Source organism: Acanthaster planci, linkage group LG07, assembly GCF_054643075.1.
Source record: "Acanthaster planci isolate LZ-2023a linkage group LG07, COTS_SCS, whole genome shotgun sequence".
NCBI classification, from domain to species: domain Eukaryota; kingdom Metazoa; phylum Echinodermata; class Asteroidea; order Valvatida; family Acanthasteridae; genus Acanthaster; species Acanthaster planci.
Genome location: NC_141783.1, coordinates 6,899,421 through 6,926,266, shown reverse-complemented (window position 1 = coordinate 6,926,266; position 26,846 = coordinate 6,899,421). Strand labels below are relative to the sequence as shown.

Here is a 26,846-nt window from a genome sequence, read left to right as displayed (position 1 = left end):
GAGTCAACGTTCTTTAATGATCTTCCAGCTCTGTGAATTATTTCTTAGTCATAAGATTGTAAGAGTAAAGCCTAGCGGATAAGTCTGCCAGTTGTAGGTTTATGATTGAACAGCCAACACTATGCTTGATGAATCAGTGATAATTTGAAATTTGGGTCCATGAAGTAAATACGAGGAGTACTGTTTAACTCCTTCTACAACTGCCAAAGCTTCCAGTTTTAAGTAATGGAATAATTCTTTTCTGCTTTGTTTAAAGACCTTCCTCCATATGCAATGACTTTTTCTGAGCCCTCTTGAATTTGGCCAAGCCTATGGTTGATGCGTCGGTTTGGAGGATAAATTTCGAACCATCAAATTTTGGATAGGCCAAAATTGGAGGTTTCATAAGCTTTTGTTTCAAAAATTCAAATGCCTCTTGACATTCAGGAGACCAAATGAATGGAACATCTTTCATAGTCAGTTTGATTACTGAATCGATGATTTGACTGTACTCGTTTACATATCTCCTGTAGTATCCAGTCATTCCTTTTTTTGTGACGCCGTTGTAGGTACTGGGTAATTTTTGACAATGCTTATCTTGGCTGGATCGGTGGCTACTCCATCTTGTGAGATAATGTGACCTAAGTAACGTACCTTGTTTTCTCCAAATGTACATTTTTGGGGTTTGAGTTTAAGACCAGATGATCTGAATCGATCAAACACTTGTCTAAGGTTGTCCAAGTGATCTGAAAAAGACCTTGAGAAGATTATTACACCATCTAGATAAATCAGAGCAATTTTCCAATGTAAACCTCTGAGAACTTCGTGCATAACACGCTGAAATGTACTTGGGGCTCCATGTAAACCAAAAAGGAGGACATTTAATTCATACTGTCCCTCTTGTGTGACAAAGGCAGTTTTGCACTAGGAATGTTCTTCCATGGCTATTTGCAAGTAACCAGATGCCATATCAAGTGTTGAAAAATACAGGAGCTGGTGTTGATAGAATCTTCGATATTATGAAGTGGGAAATTATCACGTTCACTAATTCGGTTTATTGGTCGCAAGTCAATACAAAAACGAAAATGGTTTGTTCCTTTCTTCTTCACTAACACAATACTACTTGACCAAGGTGATGTGGAAGGAGAAATAATGTTATTTTTCAGCATTTGTTGGACCTGTTCCCTGATGATCACTTGCAAATGTGGAGGATGTCCATATGGTCGAGAACGTATCGGAAGATAAGTACCTGTAATAATGGTATGTTTTATTTTAATGTAACACGGCAGAGACGTATTAGAGGTTTGAAAAATGTCGGTATACTCCTCAAGTGATGACTTGAGTTGATTTTTTGGGTTTCGCTGAGGCTTTTGTTTGACATATTTACCTGGTCAAGTACTTCCTTGGCTTCTTTAGTGCCGTTTTGTTGTGGGTCCTTGTTTCTGAAGGTTTTACAATCTCAGCAGACGCCGAGAATGTATGCATATCTTCGTTTTTCACAAGGACAAATGTACCTAGTTTTGTCCGTGGGCATACTTCAGTGACTCTATCCAAGGGATTGAGGAGCATTACTGTAACTTGAGTTCGACCACTGTGTTTTATGGTAGAGGATATCACATGGGCAAGGTGTAATCCTAATCTGGTTATTGTCCTAGTAGCTTCACAAGTACCCACTAACCCAGAGGGTAAATTGGGAATAACTCTAGCTTCAAATATTGTTTGAGTACGTGGGGGAATCTTTATCTTTGAAGTTGTACAAATCTGATGTTTGTCATTAAGCCTCAGCTTGTTTGAACCAAAATGCAGACTGGCGTTTTGTTCTACAAGGAACTGAGTGCCTAAGATTAAGTCACAATCAAGATTAACAGTTACACACAAAGGTATACAAAAGTCACAACTATAGTCAAAGCAATCTCTGCAATTCCTAGAATGTTGAGGCAAGGTACCAGCAGTTACTGCTTGGGAAATTTCACAATCTCAAATTTCAACGGCATTACATTCAGTCGATTGTCGAAAACATTTCTCACTAATGACATTAATATTTGCAGAGTCCAATAGACAAGATCGTGATTTAGACCCTAATCGTACATCGATACAACAGCCTTGCATTGTCACATCTATACCATGATCAATAAAACCCCTTCGCCTATAATTCCAGATCTTTTGTTTATATCACAAGTAGACAGGGCTCTTAGTTTAAAGGATACCCTTGAATGTGAAATTTAGAGTAACACTCAAATTGTCTGTGACCTGGTTTACCACATTGATAACAAATCAATCTACTTTGTTGGGAGTATTGGTTTGCATACGAGGTCCAGATTGGCCTTGCTGAGTTTTGGTCTTTGTGGCTTGGTTTACTATTTCGTTAACTGCCATCTGTATTTGAGCGCTGTCATTAACTAACTGCTGGATTGTATCAGCCTGGTTAGATTGCGAATTAGGCTCAACAGGCAATTGCAAAACCTGTGTAGAATGCACCATGGACGATGGTGGGGCTGGTGACTCTTGACACAATTTGTGAAAGACGTGCATAATGAAGTGCACAGTTCAAAGATTCGGGTTCTTTTGAAATAACGAAAGCTTTAAAACGTGGTTGTAGCCTAAGCCCCTAATGAAATGAGTTAATTTCTCTTGATCCAGTTTTTGCAATGTGTTACTCGAAGATATATCTGAAAAATTAATGTCCAGTGATTCAGATTCTTTGTGAACACGGGAGGCTAATTTGGTTTTGTTTACCCAATTCTGGTTTTTACCCTGAAATTGTCAATCAAGGCAGCGTTAAGACTTTCCTACGAGCTTTTCGTACAGTCATCAAGGGTAGACAACCACATCGCTGCATTACCTTTAAGTCTAAGACTTTGTGTCAAGTGTAGTTTATTAGAGGCGAAGTCACATACTTTGGCATTCAACTCACATCTACTGAAAAATGCATTCAGTTTTTCATCGGGAGATCCCGAATACGTATCTTTAAAATGCCCTTCATATTTTGACATGGCTGTTTCTTCAGTGTTCATTTCATCATGCAATGATTTAGTTTCTTTTTTCATAGGTTCAACAAGTTTTATGGTTGAAAAATGGAAAAAAAATACATATGGAACACTTAGCAAAATGTACATCAATATCGTCACATACTCGGCTGAGTACTTTGCAAGTACTTTTGTCCTAAAAAGTTAATTTTAATCAAACAGTGATGGTCTGAAGTCATTATGTTGCTTTGTAATCTTACCTTTATGCATGTACCATCAAATGCCGATGTACTTCAGCTTTGTTCCCTCTTAACTAGTTAAGTATTTGGTAGAGACCTTGGTTCTCAAAAAGTACTTGACTGCATCACTGAAAATTTCCTAGAATAAAAGTTAGAAATTGTACCCTGTGGTCACGGTGGTGTTGTTTGTCAGAGCTGTAATGAGATTTTGCCATATGTTTTAACTTAACGTCAAGTTTTCATAGAAGGGGAGGAGGCAAAAGAGGGGTACGGGTGAGAACTTGCAGTATCTTATGACTTCACCCTTTGTCTATAGAAAAAGGGGCGCAAGGCAAGAGGGGTTCGGGCTAAAATTTGACATAGGTGATGACTTCACGTTCGTCTTAAGAAAAAAGGGGCATGAGAAGGCAAAATGGGGTGCGGGTGGGAATTTGCCATATGTGATGACTTCACGTTTAACAATAGAAAAAGGGGTGCGAGCAGGCAAAATAGTGGTGCGGGTGTGAGATTGACATATGTTGTGACTTCACGTTTAGCAACAGTAAAAAGGGGTGCGAGAAGGAGAAATAGAAGTGTGGGCGCGATTTGACGTATGTTATGACTTCCCCTCTGTCTATAGAAAAAAGGGTGCGAGAAGGCAAAGGGGGGTGCAGGTTGGAATTTGCCGTGTTTTGACGTCATGTTCTTTATAGAAAAAGAGGTGCAGGAAGGGGTGCAGGCAGGAATTTGACGTACATTATGCCTTCATGTTTGGCAACAGAAAAAAGGGGTGCGACAAAGCAAAATAGGGGTGCTGGACTGGCCTAGAATGCTCTACATGTACACTGTGACTTCAGATTTGCCAACAGAGAAAAGAAAGGCAAAAGGGGCGGGGAGTGGTATCTTATAAAATGTAGTCTGTTATTTGGTTGGTTAAGTTGTTGCGAAGTCATCTATGTAAGTGTGCCGGCAGTGGGAAGTTTTTTGTTTTTTGATTGTCGGATTAGTTGTCTCTACTTGTTTTTACAAGATTACTTACCCTAAACCACATCAGTCAAGCAGGTGTTCAGCAGCTAGAGCCATTCTGGTGTAGTTTTCCTTTTCTTTCTCTGGCAACACACGCCACTCATCACAAACGTATTGATTAGCAGTGGCAAAGTTTGGAGTACTTGCAAGAACCTATTGTAAAACAAAAGATAACCCATCCCCCCAAAGAACAGATATCATTTGTCTACAAAAAATATTAAGTTGTTTAGCTGTTAAGCCATAAGACTACAGCATTCACTTCAATAACTGTCCAGAACAACCCAGAACAACTGATTTAACAAAAATACCTGCTGGAACTTGGATTTCTTGAATCAAATCCGTAGGCAATCTCGACGGTCTTCGTTGAATATTTCTCGTAGTTTGCCTGTGTGTTTGACATGGTCTCTTTTTCAGCTGGCATTTCTGCCTAGTTAACACCGATATCCTGAAAGTACAGGGCACTTGTTATTATATTGACACTCTTAATCACCATTTGAAACTAACATAAGCCTGTGCCTATTCAATTTATCAATAGTTCAAGTGCCCATGTATTAACATCGCTGGCATTATTGGCGACTGATGTCCTATTTGGACATTTTATTTTTTTACTGGGTTTTTCGCTATAGAATATATGTTTGCATTTAACACACGAAAAGGAGACTTTATCATCAAAGTCAAATGGTTACGTTAATGAATTTGAATCCATGCTAGCCAGTTTGTAGGATACCTATAAGTCTATTACTGATTGTTTCCTCTTTCTGTAATGTCACCTGGGACAGGAAGATTCTTCAGTGACTGGAGTAGCTGTGGGGAAGCTTCCTTCAGTTTTTGCGTGTGTCTCACTGGTATGTAGTTATCAACACTTACATTATGGCCATCATGGGCACAGTGGTTAAAGCAGTTGTCGGATATAACAACCCATCCCCTTGAAACCCTTCTGCAAAGTCATGTAAAACGTATCGGGGATCCTTACTGCACTCTGTTTGAGATGACACAAATATCCAGCTCAATGGAATTCTTTCAACGGGTAAATTGCTACTCCTCCACACTCTTCCTCCAAGGCATCTTATCTGAGAAGACACCATCTTCTGGGGAGCACCTAGCTTGCCAGCTCGGACAAACAAACTAGAATACCATTCGCATGCAGTGAGTCTTTGTCAGTGCCATCTTCTGCTGTACTGGTATCTGTCAGCGTGCCCAAGAGCTGGGTTTCTCCATCTTCCTTGATTAACATCACTGGCTGCCAGGTGATCCTCAACAAACTGGTCAAAGGCAGCACGAACTTAAAGTGGACAATCCCTGATGCAATTCCAAAGGAATATCCGCTGCCATTCGAAAAGTGATTGCAAAACTATGGGTCTGTTTTTGCTGCCACCTTTCAAAGTGAGTTGATAAAAATAGGTCATACTCAAGTAATGCCGGTGTTCACTGGCTTTTGTCGCTAGTCTAATCATTGAATGAAATGGAAACCTCTCCAGCAGTATTGGAATGACGTCGATGAGTTTCATCATGTAGGGGGTCAAGTTTCTGGGACCGTAAGTGAAGGACATCAAACGGCAGAATTTGTCTACGTGGCTCGGTAGGACTTGATGTCGTTTGCAGAAAGACCAAATTTGAAGTTGTTCTCAGTCTTACTATGGGGATCGTCATTAGGTGCCTTTGGATAAACCAGATCTATTGTCAGCAATTTATACATTTCCCATGAGTGTAGATGTATCATTTGAAGTAGGCTCGTGTATGCTACAGTCTGATGTTTCAGGCCAAGAAAAGCCACTACATCCTGCGGCAATGGTTGAATGTACTCACATCAGGGATGACATTATCTAGACGATCTGAATAGTGTGCTTCCTGCCCAAACTCCAACGGGGGAGCTAGGATGACTTCCGCACTTGTGGTATTCAAGGTAAAATCCCGCAGGTCTCCACTGTCATCAAACTGAAGGGTATATGTATGCCCTCTTTGCCATGATGAACATCTCACGGTCTGCAATGTTGGAAACTAACTACCCTCTACCGCTTACCATGTTTGCCAGAGGCATGCAATGTGATATCTGAAATGATAAGTACGAGATGTTTAATAAGCTTCTTGACGATTCGGGATATTGTATGATTGGGATCGACAACGATGTAGTCTTTATCAATGGGTATAGAAGTCTGTCCTCGTGTGCGATCTAATGACAGTCCCACTGTTGATCTTCTTCCTGTCAACGGATCAAACTTTCCTTTGTCTCCTGCATCCATTGCCATAAAAAGATTCCACCCGTCTGATGTGGTTGGACCAAGTTTACCCCCAAATACTGCGTCACAAAACATTGAATCAGCTGAAAGATAAATACCTGTCCCATTGACTTCATTGACTGAACAAACTCCCCTCCTTGTTCACCCAAATTTGCCTCTTGATTGGGCCTTGTATCTTTCAGAAAGAGGTTGGTCATCCAAACCTCTTTTGGGCTGTGCAGTTTCACGCCATTAAGAACCTGTGAGTTGTTGATGCAAGTGAGGCCAATTAAACTTGCTAGCATCACCAAAGAGACGTCACTTCTCTTCTTGACTAAGTCAGTGGTACAGATAGAGAAGACGGTGCCTCAGTCGTGTAGGGTCAATGGACATTCCAGTTGCCGTCCTTCATTTAGAATTGATCATTGCTTTCAGCCTTCAACTTTTCCTTACTGAAGTGAAAAATCCGGGCACAATCATATGTAAATGACTGAGGATTTCTCCAAAGCTCATGGTGTCCACAGTCATGAGGAGTATTTTTTCAGCTGACACATGGAAATGGCGCGAGGCGTGACCGGTTACTAATTCTTTGAACAAGCTCATTTTGCTGCCATTCAATTTTACTGAAATGTTCCTTAAAATATCTATGACATCTTCAGTGCAGAGCTCGGCGTTCCATTGTTGGTCTGCGGGCCCCAAGCCTTGGTGTATTTTCCTTTACACCCATCGCCAAAGCCAAGCAGAAATCTTCCCTCCGTTGTGCACCGATGCAGCAATGTTAGCAATTTCCCTCTCTTCGTTTTCTAAGAGTTCTGAAAGCTTTAGTTAGGCCATGTTCTGGCAACCTGGCTTCTGCTCTGAGTGTGATGGAAGATAGAGCACACCTCCCAGCATGATGTTGCCTATTTAGCTCAGGCTGACCAAGTCTAAATTCATTCATTTCTATGTCGTCTTCATATTGTACATGGTGATCTATGTTGACCTTAGCTTCAGCACTCACTTTATCTTCGTCTCTGATTCCAACATGATCATGTTCGGCCTCGACCCTGTTATCAGCATGAGGAAACCCTCCTGTCAGAGATTGAACACATCGTTCTCTTAGCCATGCACTTTGTCTAGCAGTTTCTGCCTTAGGCTCTTCGTTCAAAATACCTTCTTGATCTGCCAAACAGAAGGGCAAGGGATGCCTCAAGGGACAAAGCTTTCCTATGCTTGCCGGATTTGAGAAAGTGATTCTGAACATTAGGTCCTTGTTTAGCAAGAAAGTTTTGAAGGTGCCCCAACCCTTGTTTTTCCTTCTGTTACCTTGTCCCAGATGAAGAACTTTCTCAGAGTCAATAAAAACTGTATTGTTGATTTGATAAGCAACAAAGTTCTCTTGCCAGAAAGGAAACCATAGCATAATGCTTAGAACATCATGTTCTTACTATGGCGTCCACGTAATGTATTACATGTATACATTCTGGGCGAAAGTAAGTTTGATGTGTCTGGATACTTTGCAAACAATATTATACAGATACAGATAACCTAAAAAACCTTATAACACCAAGTATACACGATAATACGCTTCAATGCTTAATTGAGCCATTCGGTCAAATGGTCAAAATGACAGCATGGGCAGACCTGACCGCAGCTTATAATGAGCGAAAAGTAGTACATTACAAAACAGCTTGCTCATAGCGCTCGCAGAACCTTAAAGTCAGACGAGCACCTGCTGTTTGTATGTAACATAACGTACGTAAGCCTCCATCGTGAAGGCTCCATCATGGCATGGGCAGGGATCAAAGGCAATTGTGCAACTCTCTGATTGGCTACGTTCTATCAGTGCACAAACCATGGATACCGTTTCCTTATTGGCTCAGTCTGGTTTGTGCACAGTACCGATGGTTCGTGCACAATAAAAAATGTCACTTTTATTGAGGATGTCCGAATAATGGACCTCTTTCATGTGGCCAAGTGGTTAGGGTCTATATTGTTTCCAATTATAGGGTTGGAGGCTCAAATCAAACTGCTGGCAATATGTTGTGGCCCTTGGCAAGCCACTTCACCACTGCTTGGTTCTCTACACCCAGGAGTATAAATGGGTACCAGCATTAGCTGGGAAGCAACCTGTGATAGACTTGCATCCCATCCAGGGGGGAAAAGAAATTTTCTCAGTTGTTTCATGCCAAGGATTCTGCAATAAACACCGGCCTGATGAGCCAAATTTTCTTTCAGGAAAAAGGGGTGCTTATAATGAGAAAGATACATGTATGTGCAATTTTCACAGAGACGGTGTCAAAAAGACCACAAAAGAGTTACTGAAAAACTCCTGAAAGCTCGATTACTGTACTGTAGCGATATCAGAAAAAATCTTGAGGGGGGCAGATTCTATCTACTCCTTGGTTCTTTTAGGGTCAAATGATCACACACAATGCTCAATGGTTAAAATTGTCAAACCTGAAAGTGATTTGGTTCAAGTAATATCTTACGACCCCTATTGGCTTGAGTGTCTATATTTGATATTTTCAATATTGCCTTAACGTTACTTTGTACATGTGTCTGTGACATCAATGTATGGCCTCAACATCATCTTCAATACTTGAAAAGACAACTCACAGTCACTGCCGAAGACAGACATCTCCTGGATGGATAGCATGTTTCTTCCACTCTCACTGTCATCTCTGCTTCTATCCACTTGCCAACAAGCTTAAGTGCCCTAACAATAAAGAAAAAGGTAACTGGACTGGAGAAATAGAAAGGCCTCATTTCTGTCAATTAATATGAATGATTCCAAAGTCATTTTCATAATTAAAACAAGCGCAATATATAACTCTAACTGTTCAGGGTCGTTTGGCTAGAAACCCTGCCAAACACACCAGTCTGCATCATTTGTCAAAGTAATTTGCTTGCCCAGTGTAACAAGATCCTACAGGTCAACTCTCCCCAAGGCCAAACAGCCTGGGAGTCTGTGATTGCCAGCCACTACAAGATCCAACATTGGCTTTATTCAATGAGACCAGCTCCCATTGTTTCAACATGACCAATTCGATTGGCTGCGGTTGATTGCCCAGTGCATCAAAAGGCGTGTTCCCATTGGACTTTTTTGGTTAACTTGCCATGACTTTCCTGTAGAGTTACAACATTAAATCCAATGGGAACGCATAGTAAACTAATGTCCCTGTCATCTTACCGTGTTCACGATGTAAAATTAACGGGCCAAAAAGGGTCGCAGTAGATTTCTGCGCAGCCACGGTAAGTTAGCAGGGGCACAAAAAGTCCAATGGGAACAGTTCCCGCACAATTTAGACCGATCGCGACCACGCTCAACATATGAACCAGACTACTACCTACACAGAGAAAATGGTTGAATGGTTGCCAGCCTCCAGCTCCATGTGTACATTACAGCAGCAAGCCGCACACACACAGTGAAGTGTGCCTGGATATACACACATTGTGTACAGGGCTTTTCCTGTACGAGTTTGTCATCTTTGTAGCAGATTTGGCTGAATTCGTCTGATTTTATTTGTGTTGTTGTCACATTTTGCTGATTTTATCATGATTTATGCAGCGCAGGCAATGTAATCAGCTGGTCCTATTAGGCCAAACACAACGAATAAACATGCTGTTACGGTTAAAAAAAAGTCCATGTGGGAATGAGCAATAGATTGACATGAAGGAATGTCGCAGTGAGTTTCCATGTGCCCGCAGAAGAAAAGGTCCAACGGGAACACGGCTATAGAGTGCACCAGACTTTTACATCTGCTGCAGTATGCTGCATCTGGCGAGTTTTGGGTCAAGGTCAGTGTTTGCAAAGTGATGCATGCAGTTTTTACCAATTTTTTAAGCTCCTCTTCTAAAGGTTGCAGACTGCTGGCCCTCTTTGATTCCACAATCTGACTGTCTTGCTTGGACCTTCATCAATGTTCCAAGAGCAGACATTATGAAAATAAGCGGCTTCAGTGATCTGTGAAATTAAAGTAATCATAAAATGTTTAACTAATTCACCAATTTATAAGAGTAAATTTGGGGGGAATTTATAATACCCTAAGACAGGTTTATGTTCTCAGCCAGAAAATATTTGTCATCATATCTACAAAGTGTATAACATCCAACACTGTACAGTCTCTTTAGTTTTTAATTTAGTTCTCTAAGACAACAGAAATTAACACAGAACCGTACATTTTTTTATGGCTGCACCAAGTGGTAACTTCAGCTTTATTTTAAATGAGGAAAGATTTTCAGTTGAAGCAGATACATTATTCAATTTATGCCCGATCTTCCTGACCCTGTGGGGAGGGGAAAGGTTATCTTCTGCCCCCCCCACACACAGTGACATAACACCTTCCATCGCTTTCCACCCCACAAAGCCCCCTCCGCCCTTCAAAAAATTTTCTTCCCCTCTTTTTTTCCTTTCATGGGTGGAGGATGAAGCAACCACGACTTCCTAATTGCGATCAAATCAGAGGGGTTAGCAGGTGTCAATTACATGTACGTGTGTATGAGTGTCATATCCAGATTTAGATGTCTCCAATCTAGTCATCTCTCACCTGATGGCCAGCTGCAACTAACTGTAGAATCTTTAATGGCAAAGTTGCAGGGACCTGAATCAATAGGGCTCACACACCAATTCTACATGTCAAGTTTCAAAACCATTTGGGCCATTTTGACAAATTCAACATGATAAACTGCTGGGTGAACTAATCAAAAAGGCAACTGAGAAATACCTGTATGTGGCTGATACCTTTCATAGCCAGGGAGCTTTATCCCAATATTTAAGCCTTCCTCCACTTGTTTCTAGTTTAGGAGTAGGGCCATGTATATGGAGTTATAGTCAACTTGCCTGGCCCTAATGAAGTTGAGTTTCTAACGTGCCACTCTTTGACGTTTCCTTGACTTTCCTCATGCATCACTGCCAAGCCTCTTTGCTGAAAAACTTGGAATGCATTCAGTTACAGTAAATAATGATATTACAGACTAACCTCATTAGTAAGAGGTCCTTCTGACTTGGCAAATTACTTTGTTATAACAGGAATATAATATTATCAGGAATGAAAACAATGAAAAACAAAGGATTGGGACCTAAAAATGTCCTTGTTTTACAAGCAGAATCTTGTACTAACAGTGCTCTTATTAATGAAGTTTGACTGTATAACCTTTAAAATACATGCTATTGATCACCTCTGTGAACAAGTTTGGTGTCATGAAATTTACAAACTCAAAATTCAAAACGACAGCATCCAGAAATTGGCACAAAATTCAGTTGACTGTTCCATATTTGTGGCACACTTGAACAAGTCTCTGAAAATCCCACATCTCACATAAGAAGTTCTTCAAAGTTGATAAATTCTAGTATTACCCCTAAATATCCATACAGGTACAAACTTATTTTCAGAAAGTAGGCATAACATTAGTAGTTACTTTCTTCGCCATGTGTACATTTTCAAAGCATTCATTTTGCACTTCAACAAAAAATAAAAATGGGAATCAGGTCAATAGACCTACATACAATACGTGATGGATGTAACTGCAAAGGCTTTGGAACTCAGTACAGTACACAGTGACAGTAGCAAGTGTGTGAACTCAACATTTTTGTCATGTATGATGTAGGCCTACGTAGGCCTACATGATCATGGATGTAGGCCTATTGAAAGTCAGACCCGTAAACAGGGCCAGATGTATACTCCTTCGTCATATACTGGGCCCTGTTCCGATTCATAGGGATTTCTTTGAAAAAACTTTATCAGGGGGCATAACTAAACATCCGTTTGATTTTATGAGCTGAAATTGCACTGGTATGTTCACTACTTACGGGGTAAACTATCCCCAAGGTTGCTAATTGCAGAAAACTCGCCTTTTCCTCGTTTGGAGGAAAAAAGTTGCCTTTTTTCTCATTCCGGACGAATTTTGCCCCACTTGCACAAAACTGACGGCTGTTTTGTCACTTTCGTGTCACGTCACAGAGTGCAAGCTGCACTACCAATGATTTGCCGCAAGCAATATATTAATGGACAGGGAACCAGCCAAGGGCATTATGTATTAGCTGCACATTTCAGGATAGGACTATATGTGAAAATATAGTGTACATGCAATGTTTGAATTCTGGAAAAACTAAGTTATATGCCAAAGTTTGACAGTCTAGCAAGAAATATTAACCCTAACCCCCTAGGGTGTATGTAAAATCATATTTAAATCGGAGGATTTGGGACTGTTGGGGTTAAGACGGGGATGTTTCATTCTCCTTGGAAGTAATTAACCCTAACAGTCCTCAGTCAGTCCTCCAACAGGTGAAAGATTGAGGACTGTTAGGGTTTAATGATGCATCCAAGTGCCTGGCCTTCCCAAATTATAAGGCCAGGCATCTCATGCACATATCAGTACTATAGGGTGCTTGCACACGAGTTCAAAGGTCAAAATTTGCGACGTGCGGTGAGCTGAAGCTGCATGTTCACAATACATAACTGGACACGTGCACACAATATTCTGCACTGTGTTGTACTTTCAGAATCTGCAGTTTGAGGTTATTTTAAAGTCAGCAAAATGGTAAATTTTTGTGCAGTCTTGAACTGTGGCAATCATTGAGACAGAGAAGGCTATTTGTCTTTCCTCAGAATTCCCAAAGTTCAAGTGAAAGACAGCAAAGAAAAGCAAGAACTGAAGCAGAGATGGCAGCGTAAGTGGCTGGCACACATCAACAGGGCAGACATCTTGGTAGAAAAGATTGGAAGTTATCAAGTATGTTCTGAACATTTCATCACAGGTATGCTTTGTTGACCTTATTTCGAATATTACTCGTTATATTTCTTATTTTGGTGAAACAACAGATTAACCTTTCTGACCACAAATTAATTCTTGCATGTATTTATGGTGAAGAGCACAGATTGAATATGAGGGCCGACTGGAATTAAAATTGATTTGCAAAAACAGAATATATGTTTAATTTCGATTGTGTTGACCCTCATGACTCTGCTTCCATGATTTAATGTTGGTTTTACTAAATTATGGGAAATAAGGGGCTGTCACAAATCTGCAATATATTTTTCAGGGAAGTTGGAGAAATGTTTCCTCTCACACTTTTTTTTTTGGGGGGGGGGATGATTACATGTAGGTATGAACGATTCAATAATGAGCACAGTGAACATGGTGAACCTATGAAAAGCTGTTTCAAGGGGATGGGCCGTACTGGGAAGATTTTTTGTAAAACATGCATCAACACATAAACATATATATAGCAAGAAAACACATCTGCATAATTTCAAAATGCGCAGAAATATGTAAAAACTACAGTTTTCACAACCCTCTTTTACTCCCTTCTGGGAGCAAAAACTAACAACAGCCGTCAGGTACTGAAAGTTGTCTGAAGAAATTCCCAAGAATCGTGACGTCATAGGACGGAGTCCTTTATCCAGCAACTGTTTAATGCTACGCAACGACGCGTCAGCATGTACATAATGTAGTAGTGTTAGCTATCATGTCATCGTGTTATGCCATCATGTAAGACTCATGCGATGATAATTCCAGCGTTGATGGTTTTTCTGATCATGACAGCGATCAGTCGTCATGTTCATCTTATTCATTTGACGAAGAAAGCGACATTGAAGGAGCTGATGCAGCACAGGAAATATTGCCTCATCAATTCAAGCCAGAATACATTCAGGAAGAGATTTAGCAACTTGAGGCTGTTGGCCACGGGCATGGCAGCGACCTGGAGGATCGACAGCAAACACTGACTGGTCATGATTTTTCCTGCACCATTCTAAAAATTTGTCTTTCTGAAAAGACGTAATTGTCCTACCATGTGCTATTCGAAAGCTCCGAGTAGAAGTAGTTTTTTGTCCATTACAGGCTAACTCACTTTGTCAAAGTTGGTTTTCTATTCCAACAATTTTTCTTCACCGTGCACTGCGAGTCACTTGCTTGGCATCAACGCGTCGCGTGAACATGGTGCGGCATTAATTGCACCAAAAATTGTCCACATGAGCCAGTGCAATATAGTCCCATTTTACATCGTACACGTATGGGTGTACATTTAACATGCACATGTATTGGGGAATTTTGAGCCCTTGTAAAAATCTGATTGTGTGTTATCCACAAATCTAACCCGCAGACACCGGTGTGAAAGTCCCCTGGGAATCTACAAAAACTGCTCTCCAGGGGAATTGTTTTGATTGCGACAACAGCCACCGACAACAGAGTATTCTTTCGAAATTCACAATTCACGATAGAAATTATTACACGTGCACAGTGCGATGCAAAATAAAATGAATGCAACATGTCTAGCTAGTTGTCCCATAGCTCTGCCCCCACGTTAAAAGAAGGGCTTAGGAAACAAGACCAAATCTGGTTGACTTGACACGTATAAGTTACATGTACGTACCCGACTACACGCCAGGGCAGAGAATATTATTCTTGTGTGGACCAATCAACTTTCTTGCCGGAACTATGCATCCTTGTCTGGAAAGTCGAGTCCGTCCAATGACATCACATTTTTGCCAAGATTTGTCTGCTGCCCTCATTGACCAATTTCGGTAAGTTTCTGCTAAGAGCCAAGGCAAAGACTGAAAAAAGCACACACTGAGAAAATGCCAATTTTTGCTTATTTAATGACATAAAAGAGGGGTTAATCCAACTTATTGTATATAAGATGGTTGAAAACTATCATATAACATCAATTTAACCCTACATGGCCCAACCCCTAAACATTTCCTGTACACCATCCCTTTTAAACGTCATATTTTCAAAATCAAGTTCACAAAAGTGGTTTGAGGTTCACTGTAAAACCTGAAGATAAGATAGAAGTTGAAAAGGCTGATGTCTATTCCCTTATTGTTTGGTGTCATTTTCCCTTTTACATTTAGGAAAGCCTGCAGAGTTGAGGGATGAAACCAATTCTGACTGGGCTCCCACACGGAAGATGGATCATGATGGCAAGGCAGTGGCTACTGCATCAGTGCAGCTCACTCAAAAGAGACATGAGAGAGCAGCGTGACGAGACAGTCAGAAGTCACAGATATGTGCAGTGCAAGGACTTCTGAACCTACAAGACTAACTCCGGTAAGATCCAAATGAGTTGGCAGATCACGGTCCTGTAGAACAGACCACACAAACTGACTGCATGACAACATAAATGGCAATGCAGACTGATATGTTTGCAGCTGATGTCACGGTTTTGGATGCGCAAGCTAGTATTACAATAATGCTGAACTTAAGAAGACAAGACTAGATGGAAAGCTAAGTCAAGAAAGTTTTGTAAACGATGACAAAACAGTTTCATACGGGCCTACCCACTTATGCAGTTTTAATGCTTGCATTTCATTATGTTACAAGCAAGCTGCCCACTAGACGATGTGTCACCCAGTTTCAACAACTCCTAATCATTCTCATGAAACTCAGACAAACCATGCCTCACGAAGACCTAGCATACCGGTTCTTTGTTAGCGAGTCTACAATTTTACCTATTTTCAGTAGGATAGATGCTCAATATGGTTTATCAACTCGGATAGATAGGAAGGTTTTGAGGAAAACCATGCCTATGCAATTCTATCGGACATTTGGCAAAAGAGTTGCTGTAATTATTGATTGTTTTGAAGTGTTTTATAACTGGCCTACCAGCTTGGAAGCCAGGGCCCAAACCTGGTCCAATTATAACCACCACAGCACAATCAAGTTTTTAATTGGGATAACCCCTCAGGGTGTGATTTTGTTCTTGTCAGCAGCATGGGGTGGCAGAGGAACAGACAAAACCATAACACTAGAGTCTAATTTCTTAAGGAAACTTCTTCTGCAAGACATCATTTTTGCAGCCAGAGTTTTTGATATAAAGGACGATGCTGGTTACTATGGATGTGAGGCTGAGATTCCCACATTTATGGAAGGGAAACCACATCTCTATGCTCTAGATGTGAAAAAACCATGAGAGATAGCTCACTTATGTATTCATGTGGAGCAAATCATTGGTGGGATATGACAAAAATGTAACATATTAAGTCACCCAGTGCCAGTAGTATTTACGGTGAATATTCAGACAATCCTGTTCCAAAAACAGATAAAATAGCCAGAATTTGCTGTGCTTTATTCAATATGAATGAGTCACTCATATTAGACGGCGACATACAAGTGAATCAAATTTTCACGTAATTTCATCACTGCAAGTAACCAATTCCTTTTCAACTGCCATTTTTCAAATTTACCCCTTTGAAGGAGTTATAAGGGCAATATGTTCTTTTCAATGAAGGCTTAAAGATGTTGGCTTAAAATTAATTGCCTGAAATGTAGCCCAATTTTGGCCTCACTTTCAAACAAGTCCTGTGCAAAACCCAATTTAACTTGATAACAGAGAACTAGGAAAAGTTGACAGTTATAAATGTGCCTGTTAATTAAACTTGTAGCCAAAGAATGTGCAACACAAACATACTGTATTTTGAATCAGAACATCAAAATGAGACTCTTTATTGCAGGTTTTGACAGATTGTGTAGATGTTTTGACCTAATGGACACACACATGTAGTTACACTGCAATAAACCAAGACCCAAATCTTCCAGTCTCTTATTGTATTATTAAACTTTGACTTTAGCTCTGTAACATAGGCCTACATGTAGCACAGAATCAATCCACATGTACATGACTTACAGGCTGCAGATTTGTCACTTAGGAATACATGTAAATCAAGATTTGTGGATTCGAATGAAAGTCTGAATCATATAAACAAGTTTTTCTAAGTCTGAAATGTTTGTCCAGAATATGAAAACCCCCATCTGAAATTCTTAATACAAAATATATCATCTTTTTATTTAAATGTGAAATTTACATTTATTCCCTTTTCAAGTTTTGAATTGAACATGTCAAAAGTTGACATTACTCAACCTTATTAGACAAACACGGGCCAACACACTGGTTGTATATAAAATGGAATGCATGCACACTGGTCCAAGTACTGGTCAGGTGACTTGTTAGTATTCTTGAATGTCAATTTCCTGTGTACCATGATAAAAGAGAAAAACTTGATCTAAGGTAAACAAGAAAGTCTGTGTTGAAGTAAGCACACACTTTGTTCAGACCTAAGTCCACCAGATTTCTACAGATGGAGAGTACTTCTTTTTCTTTGAAACATTCCTTTGAACTCAAGCATTTGAAATGAAACTGTTGGCATGTAGCATTGTCAAACAGAATCATCCGTCCTCTCTTGCCCTGGCAACAATAACACCACTTCTCAGAAGCATCATTAGTTTCCATGTGATGCTTGGTCAGATCCTGTGGTAGCTTGGTGAATATGTACTTGCCCCCAAGTGCTGGTAAGACTCCAATCTTGGTTGCTGCTAAAACAATGTTTGCCTAGAAAGCATCATCACCAAGAACATGTTCAATGTGAACATCCTCTTTGGTCCACAAGACAAAGTCACAGTATGGCCTCTCAGAGATGAAGATCTGTGTCTGAACCGGATAGTAGCACTGATGCTCTCTGGAGAGACAAAGTTTGGCACCCACTGGTTGAATGCAAAATGTTTTTTCCTCTGCAACCTCTTTAATGGACTTGTTCATTTTACAAAAGGGGCACTTTATTTCACAAACACCAATTTCTCTGCAGCATGAACACCATACAAGGCCATCCGGCAATGCACCAAAGTATGGATACTTTGGGTTTATAATTAGACCAGAGTTTTCCACATGAAACCCTACATGTTTTGTCTTCATGTAGTCTGCATACAGATTCTCGCATGCTCTTCATGCTCACATCCCCACTGAGTTGCTTCCGTGGTGAACTTGTACAGATCAGGGTAACACACAGATTTAAGAAGGCTTACTGCAGGATAACCTGCATCTGTCCTGCACACACTTTTCATCTTTGATGCAGTAATTCTTCCTGCTCGGTATCTCCACCACAGGGCTGATTTAGCTTGTGTTTTTGTGTGGGCCTCGAAATTCCTTGAAGCCTCTGTAGTTACATCATATTTTATATTTTCAAATTTTTCCAACAGCTCTGTGTAAGCCAGATTAAATGTGTTGGCATCTTTAAAATCTGACAGTGTCACTGGAAATTCTTTCACAGTCTCTGCAGAAATAGAGCTATTTGCAAAAGAGTCCACTGCACTCAATACGGCAGACTTTCTACCAGTCAATTCAAGTCCTCATACAAGGTCACTAAGCTCCTGGTCTTCTGGTAACGATGATGCCGAGCTTGAAGCTGAGGATGCCTCCCAATTCTCACGTCCAACATCCTTCAAATCATCCCCTGCACCATCAACAGTCGCATCCATTTTCCTTTTACGTTTGGCTGCTGAAGAGAATTCCACCTTACTTTATCCAGGGGCAGCTATAACATCCTTCTTGGACGGTGCCATCCAACAGGCCTTCACTTGCGTGACTCTTTTTCTCGTGCATATGAACTCCTGAATCTATCCCGAAAAGAAGTGTTATGGCATGTGCGCATACTTCACTGATTCCAGCTTTGCAGTCACAGTGGGTACAACGTATCTGGCCATCTGTAGCTATGACCAAGGGTGACAATGCCTTCTCTCTTATGGACTGTGAATGCATCACCTATAATAATTGGAAATGAATCAATAATTAGTTCAAAGAAGGCTAAAATTTCACATACTAACTTTGAAAAATACAGTGGCCCTAGAGGTATTTACTCAAAAGAAACAGTAGTTTGTTTCATTTGTTATTAGCTTCTCCTGTAACAGAATCTCCACACTGGCTATGTTTCTACTAAACTAAGTCTTACCAGCACATTTCAATACACAGAGCTATTGAGAAAAAATTAGTACATGTACACAAGTCAAATGTGAAGAGACCCAAGAGGCCCACATGAGAGTCATAGAACTTGGAGGCAGCAAGTGACAGCAAATCAAGGCTTACTAACGTTCGGCCTGACTGGGCTGGTATGTTTGATGACCTTTCAACATATTCAACAATGACACAGCCCATTAGTCAGTATACTGAGCCCTAACCTAGGCCTACTTGGACTGAAGTCTAAAAACTTACTCATCCAAACACCACTCGAAGATCTGGTTGTTTTGGTGAGGTACATACACTGGTGTTAAACAGCCAACCATTGGCAAACTGATTATACGCCTCCGAAGACTTGTACACGGTATATGGACTCAGTGTTGATATCAAATAGGACATTATGTCCATTGAATTGATCTGTGGAAGTCGATTGATGTCGCATAATTTATCACTGTTAGCGACCACATATGGGTCACTACCAACCATGGAGATCTTTCTTATATAACGGGCACATTCTTCTGGTGATAAATTGGTTACGTACTTTGACAACTCAATATTCGAAGCAGGCGCCGAATTTTGTGGAGCTTTGGTAGCAGCCATGGCGAACATAAGTGCAGTATGCACATGGGTACATATGCATAAACTGGTATGCGTTTCCATGAAGCGCACTGAGTGGCTGAGAAGACATTGCGGAGCAACAGGCCCGTGACCCTGACGGCTGTGCAAGCGCCCTATATGTGTAAATATAGTGTACATGCAACGTTAGAATTCTAAAAATACTTACATGCCAAAGTTTGACAATCTGGCAAAAAAGACTGGGATTTTGCCTTCTCATCTGTGGTAGTCAACAATGCGTCCAAGTGCCTGGCCTTCCCAAATTACAAGGCCAGGCATCTCATGCACATGTCAGTAAATTTACATGAACATATAAGTACTTTAATACAGGTATGCTAAAGTGCATCAAAACTAGCTTGGAAGATTTTTATTCATGCTGGAGCCATGTGCCTGCCTTCCAGAGTTGACGAGTTGACCTGAGATGGAGTTGACTCGGATCGAGTTTATTCCAGACCAAGTTGGCAACTTCACACACAGATGAGTATATACAGTGTGTGTACATTGCCCTGTTTCGCCAGACCAATGTATTTGAGCCACATGGAGTCTTGTTCCTCATCGGTTCCACTTCCAGACATGCCAGAGTTGGGCAAAGATCTGTAGTTAAGTCACAGAGGAAGTGTAAAGTAAACAATATCTTCTTTAATGAGAACTTTATCAATAATAAACACAGGATGCATGTACAACTGAGTTGGGCTTGAAATTTTTAGTGATGTGTGAAAGATCACAGAAGCATAGTTTTGATTGGATATTTATTTATTATTTCATCAATAAATAGCTACAAAAATAGGGGACCAAGTCTGTCAGGTGTCATTTTAAGTCTGTTTGTGTTGACAGGGTCTTGTGATAACATTTGATTGAAACAACATGTGTGCTTTATGCGCACTTAATGCCTCCAGTCATACATCAAATGAAAGAGTATTTTAAGCTCTACAAGATGATGACATCATCGTTCCAAACCCGGTTGAGTCTCGTAAGATATTAGGCTTAGACGAGACTATGTCACACGACAGCAAACAAAGATGGCCGCACACAGTTGTTGGCATCGTGTAAGTGGCTCTGATCGTACATTACACGTATTTTCATCACACTTTACACCCAAAACTGGAAACACACAGACATTATAAATGGTACTAACACAAATTTTGGTTCTTTTAAAACACAACTGCTTTTTAAAATGTACAATTTGATGCACAAAAAGGGCAGAAATCGTTGATTGAAAAACACTTTTACACACTTTCAGATATAAAATTTAGAAGCGCCGTTTCGCTGGACTCCCTAGTCTAAGTTGCTCAAACTATTATCAACTGATCTACATCATCCTGATGCAGTCGCGTCAGATACATGAAGGCCTATCATTTTAAAAATTCAAGTATGCACAGCAAGCCAAAGTGAAGTTGGGCTAGCACTCAGAGAAATTGATTGTTGACCTTGTTGGGCTATATCATGGGATGGCCTAGTGTTACAGCTGCACGTGAGCACATCATCACACCCGACAACTTGCTTGGGAGGGATAAACAATTTGCAACTTGCAAGATGTGTGCAAACTCTAAGAGGGCATACTAAAGTTACTCATGTCATTTTCACAGAAATGGGCCATGTACATGGGGTTCATTACTTTTAGCACCCTGTTCCTGTTATATTGGAACAAATTCTACTTTTTTGAAATGACTTATCTAAACAAGTTGTTGGTGACGTCCTCTTTCATATTAGAAAGAAAAAAGAACAGGGCTTTTTGTTTTGAGGAAAATTTTTTGGTAAAGCAGCAGCGTACAGAATGCAGAAGCGGTTAAAGTACACAAACTTGTAAACAACATTCAGAAAGATTGTGTGAGGAGGCTTAAACTCAAAAACAAGCCGTTAAACAGAAAATCTGGACTTGCAAAAGGATGCAGATCATTCAAAAGGGTGAAAGCTAGAGAAATAAATTCATATAGCCGGAGTCAGCAGTTTAAAGTCAAATTAAGACTTAAGGATCATTGTTCGACAGTGTTGAAATTCCTGGGACTGCATGGTTATGAGGCTCATACTCTTCAAGTTAAACAAAATCACTCAAGAATTGGAAACTTTTGCTGTCATTGATAGTACGAAAAAGAATGAAGCATCAAATTCCTTCAAAATATCAGAGGAAACCCTCGAAAAGATTAATCTTGAAGTCCTTGTAAAGGATACATATAATGTTTCTGATGAAGCATTTAATGCACTTGCTAAAATTTCAAATTTACCCAGGTTGTGTTCTGTGAAAAAGCAGTGCAAAGAAATTGAAAGCAGTTTGTCTGTTGAAAAAATACAGCATCAGACAAACCTGATGTTCAAAGGAATCTCGAACAACTTCTTAAGTTTAAAATCAAAGATTTGGCAACCTGCAGAAAAAAACTGTCGGTGAGCATAGTCACATCCATGTAAAATTTACAGGAGATGGAACCTTTGTAGGGAAGCACATTCACTTTGTTAATGTAACTGTTACTGTTACATGATGAGGATCCCTGTTTACCTCATAGTCACCATCCACTAGCCATACTCTGTGACTTGGAAAAATACAGTAGTTTGAAAGTTCAGCTCTCTGACATCCAAAAGACCATGGAACATTTCACCAAGTACATACTCAGTGGTGTTAAGTATTCTATAGTCTATTATCTCAGTGGTGATTACAAGTTCCTTTTGACAGTGTGTGGTCTCAGTAGTGCAAATTCTAAGTTCCCTTGCGTATACTGTAAAAAAGACAAAGGAACTTTCTATGATCCCTCTGTCAGATCGGAATCACGCACAACCACAGAAATTGCCTGTCTTGCAGAGAAAAACCAAGGGAAATAAGTACTGTTGTGCAAATGTTCCATTGTTTGCCACAATACAGTTTGACAGAGTTGTCTTTGATGTTCTTCACACGTTCCTGAGGGTATCAGATGTGTTGTTCAATACGGGTGATTCACAATACTGCGCCACCAAGAGTTTGCAATGCGTTGGCCAATCACAACGCACGAAATTTGTTGACCCTTTCCAAATGCGCATTGGGTTGACAAATTTCGTATTTACTGATTGTCGAATTGCGTAGGTTAGATGCCATCCAGGGTCGAGCCATGAAACAGTTTGACAGAAACCAGTCAACACATTGTGCAAACTTAGAAAAATTCTTATCAGCTATAGGTATACGTGGATTCTCCTTTTATGTTGGCAAAGAGAGTAAGGTACTCAAGTGGAGAGACCTCACAGGACCTGAAAAGGTTATTGTTTTCAAGAATTTGCACAAAATGAAAGATTTGCTCCACAATATGCCGGACAGTGAAGGGCAGGCTATCATTAGTGTTTTGCAAGAATTCTATGAAATTTATGACGTGTTGCGATCATTTGATAATTTCTGCAATGAAGCAAAGGCTTGCCAGAAAACGGATGAACTAAGAGTTCATGTAAAAGGATGGCTGGAAATGGTTGTTGGCGTTTATCACCACAAGCATGTAACACCATACATGCACCTTCTAGTGAACCATGCTGCTGACCTAATTGAAAGGCATGGTTTCCTGTCTGTATTTAGAGCACAGGGTCTAGAAAAACTGAATCACCTCATGACTGTAGACTACTTGAAGAGCACAAACCATTGGCAAGGTATTTGGGCACTTGATCATCTGGTGAGAAAACTTTATCAGCTGGTGAGAAAACAAAACAGAAAACTGTGGCTCGCCAGAAATCAGATCAAACTGCAAAGAAAACATAATATCAAATGCTCTTGATGCCAAACAGTCGGGCACAATGCAAAGGCAAGTCATTTTATGACATAACTTTCACAGGCCAAGTATATTAAGGGAGCATTTTGTCTTACTGTTTTTTCATGAATTAGATTTAGCATTTGAAATTACTAGCACTTGATACAGGCTGTTCATTGCAGCACCATAATTAATACACATGTACTGGGTTACAATAAAATGTTACATTTTACATATAATTTTCCTATAGCACAAGAATTCCTTTGCAAGATAAGGAAGATATATAGAAGCTGCATTAATTTCTTCAGGGTGAAAAGGCAAGGATAAGTTTCCTGCATGTTTATTCAGAAAACTCTTATAATTTCAAACAAAATGGCAAACTGGATAGAGCAACTGATTGGAGGAAATGAAATGTAATTGAATTTGATGTTGCAGTCCTGATGAAGCCTGCCAGAATGAATCCATTAAGCATTGCAATTCTCTTTAACTGAATACTGTTGGCAGCAGATGTTACTGTGTAATTTCTAGTTAAGTAGTTTTTAAAAGTTGTTTCCGATAATTAATTGGATTTGAGAAAAGCTGAGAATAAATCAACCATTGTTTCTGAGAAGGAAGAAAAGAACCTTCGTCCAGTCGAATAAATAAATTGATGGTGTGTGGATAAAAATGAAGTTAAAGTTAAACATTTGCCTCTCAACCCAAAACTCGCTAGTTTATCTAAACTTCGAAATTAGCAGTTTAGCAGGGCAGTTTTCACTCACACATAATTTGTTTGGGAGAAATTATATAAAAATAGTTTTTGTTTTATGTTTTTGCGGATTGGGTCCTGCCCTCCCAAACTCCACATTTGTGACAACCCCCTCCCTCCAAAATGGTTTGGTCCAGCTGGCGCGCGGCCCAAGTGGTTAGCAGAAGCAGTTAAACCATTTACTTTTACTGCATGTAGCGGGTGTGTTAGTTGAATGAAAACAATGTAACAGACATCCACTGTCTTCCTTGGGAAATGTAGCTAGTGGTTAACATGTGGCAAAGTTGGATTGGACCTCATGAAGAACGGCATGGGCATAAACGCACAGCCCGTTGTTTGCAGTACTTGCACCGCGCCAGATGCACATGCCCATAACACGGCGGGTCACGTAATCTACGTGAACTTAAAGATTTCATCACAGCAGGTGGATTTTTAAGAAGTATGCACATTAAACTTTCATTAAATAAATAAAAGGTTTTGTCCCTCACGGAATCTGGAGTGACCTTTGTTTGAAAATTTCCATTTATTTAACCAAGGGCATGCAAAGTGTGACCTCCGTATCAGTTGTGTGAAGCAACTGTGCGCGTTGAGTGTGTTGGATGTGCCACGTACAATGTGAAATAAGACCGTACTGTTTGTAATGAATATTGTTAAAATTTACCTGAACTAGGCCTATCAGGATTGAGTAATGGTTCCTTCAGGTCAAAATGTTAGTTTGAGAAAGTGGACTTTGTTTCCTTATTATAGGAACAGGGTGCTAATGGTAGTAATGTGTCCGAGAGAAATTTGCTCTTGCACTGGAAAATTGAACATGTTCCATTGCTTTCTCTTCACAAGTTGTGTCAAGTTTGTACTTGTAGGTATGCCTAATGTTGATCCTAGTTGTGGTTCTACGATTAGTCTCAACATGGTCTTTTCATACTACATGCATAGACTTTTTCATTTCTCAAGGACTAGGCCTGTGAGTACTTCCTACCTCCATGCCGTAAGGTATAGGCCTAAGTGTGGAATAATAAAAGCAAAATACATAGCAGTACTTACTCCATATCACGTAGGTGTGCCAGCGATTCCTCAGACCCCCGGAGACTTATTTCTTACGTCTTCATGTTCAGATGATACACAGAGTCGCGAAAAAGCGGATTGAAGCGACCACCATGATGATTTCAGTATACCATCACTAAACGTGTACATGTACGTGTGCCACTGCACCCACGTGTTATTTGCAGTGTCCGTCCGCGCGCGCCCTACATCCGTGTTCTGTAAATGGGTTTTCGCTAGGTGTATTTTGGTTCACAAATCCGCCGCCGCCAGAGGGCGTTACCACGACACAAACCGGACCGTAAGAGGGGCCGTTTTTCAATACTCAACTTCGGCTGCGTCTCAGGCTTCATTCCCAAAAACAATCCCCGATTGTGGGCCTGAAGCGTTTAAATTAATCTAGATTACTGTAATTTTTGGCCCTCTTGCATCCTATTTGATGTTTTGCGGCACCATTAGACTAATTACTACGCTTATAGCTTCAAAGTCAGCTAGTAAAAAACAGTTAAAGCCTCAGACGGAGCCGCAGTTCAGTATTGGAAAACGGCCTAGGTCTAGCCACGGGCAAGTTTGATCAAGGACACACGCAAGTCGACGATGTTGGACTAGTCTGGTCAGCTAACGTGACCAGCCTAAGGAGGAGGTTGGTCGCATCGTTGGGTGCCCATGATAAACAGTTTTTAATGGCACAGTAGAGAGAAACAGTTGTAAGAAAAATGCCCGAAAAACAGAATATCACTAGTAAACGTATGTATTTCGCCAACTTCAGTGCTTTGTTACGTTCCTCACTTAAACAGAAATCAGATCAATCTGAAGTCTAACTAAACCACTATGTACATGTAGCAACCACTACAGTCATTTACATAATACCCACACAGTACACCTGTGGGTACACAAATTTCACTAAGATGACACATTAATCAGAGATACGAGTACAGTGTGTTCAACTAAAAAAATTTACAAATTGATCCCTAAATCAGAGATGTATGCACATGTACAGTTACCTCGACTTACGGTGAGGGTAGTTCGTTATTATTTGCATTTCCGAGCTTCAAAACACTAAAGAGCTTTAAAAGCTTTTGAGTTCAATTACATTTGGTAAAATTGTGACAAACACTTCAATTTGAAATACACGAAACTACTTTATTAATTTAACCATTCAAGAATTTTACCAAATTCCACTTCTGTTAAACTGGCTTATTTGTCAACATAATTTCAATATAATATGACTTGGGTTGAGGTTTGTACTATTTCTGAAATTCTTGCACTGTTCAACTTTGGAACAAGAAGGCTTCAAAAGATTCACAAACATTTAAATATTTATGACAGAACAGATAAATCACCAATGCAGCAAAAGTGTAACTGCCAAGTTTACATTAAGCAATACATACATCAAATGTACATTGACATGTATACAAAATAATTTATTTGTATAACATTTTATTAGGGATAAAGTATTCCCAATGATTCTGATTCCATCTCAATTTTTTGCTTTATCCTATATATCTGCAAAATAAAAAGCGACTGCTAGTAATTAAGACAATTATAAATATGCATTTTGACCTCAAACCACCTTACACTATTCCAAGGAAATCAATTACCATCTAAAACACACTTTTGTTTCTTTCCAACTTTT

The 26,846-nt window shown here is 40.0% G+C and overlaps 2 long non-coding RNA genes across 3 annotated transcripts; both read right to left on the bottom strand.

Annotated features, from left to right (window-relative positions):
• Positions 1-2,644: 2,644 nt before the first annotated feature.
• Positions 2,645-4,592, bottom strand: LOC110978612 (uncharacterized). Its single transcript, XR_002598104.2, has 3 exons — positions 4,498-4,592; positions 4,203-4,342; positions 2,645-3,323 (listed from the first exon to the last, which is right to left on the bottom strand). It is a non-coding gene; the product is annotated as an uncharacterized LOC110978612 (long non-coding RNA).
• Positions 4,593-16,802: 12,210 nt separating this feature from the next.
• Positions 16,803-25,722, bottom strand: LOC110978611 (uncharacterized). 2 transcript variants are annotated; one of them, XR_002598103.2, is made up of 5 exons: positions 25,214-25,722; positions 23,284-23,367; positions 19,899-20,323; positions 19,370-19,531; positions 16,803-18,922 (listed from the first exon to the last, which is right to left on the bottom strand). It is a non-coding gene; the product is annotated as an uncharacterized LOC110978611 (long non-coding RNA). The 2 variants fall into 2 exon arrangements; XR_002598101.2 differs by having other exon boundaries at positions 19,370-20,323.
• Positions 25,723-26,846: the final 1,124 nt, after the last annotated feature.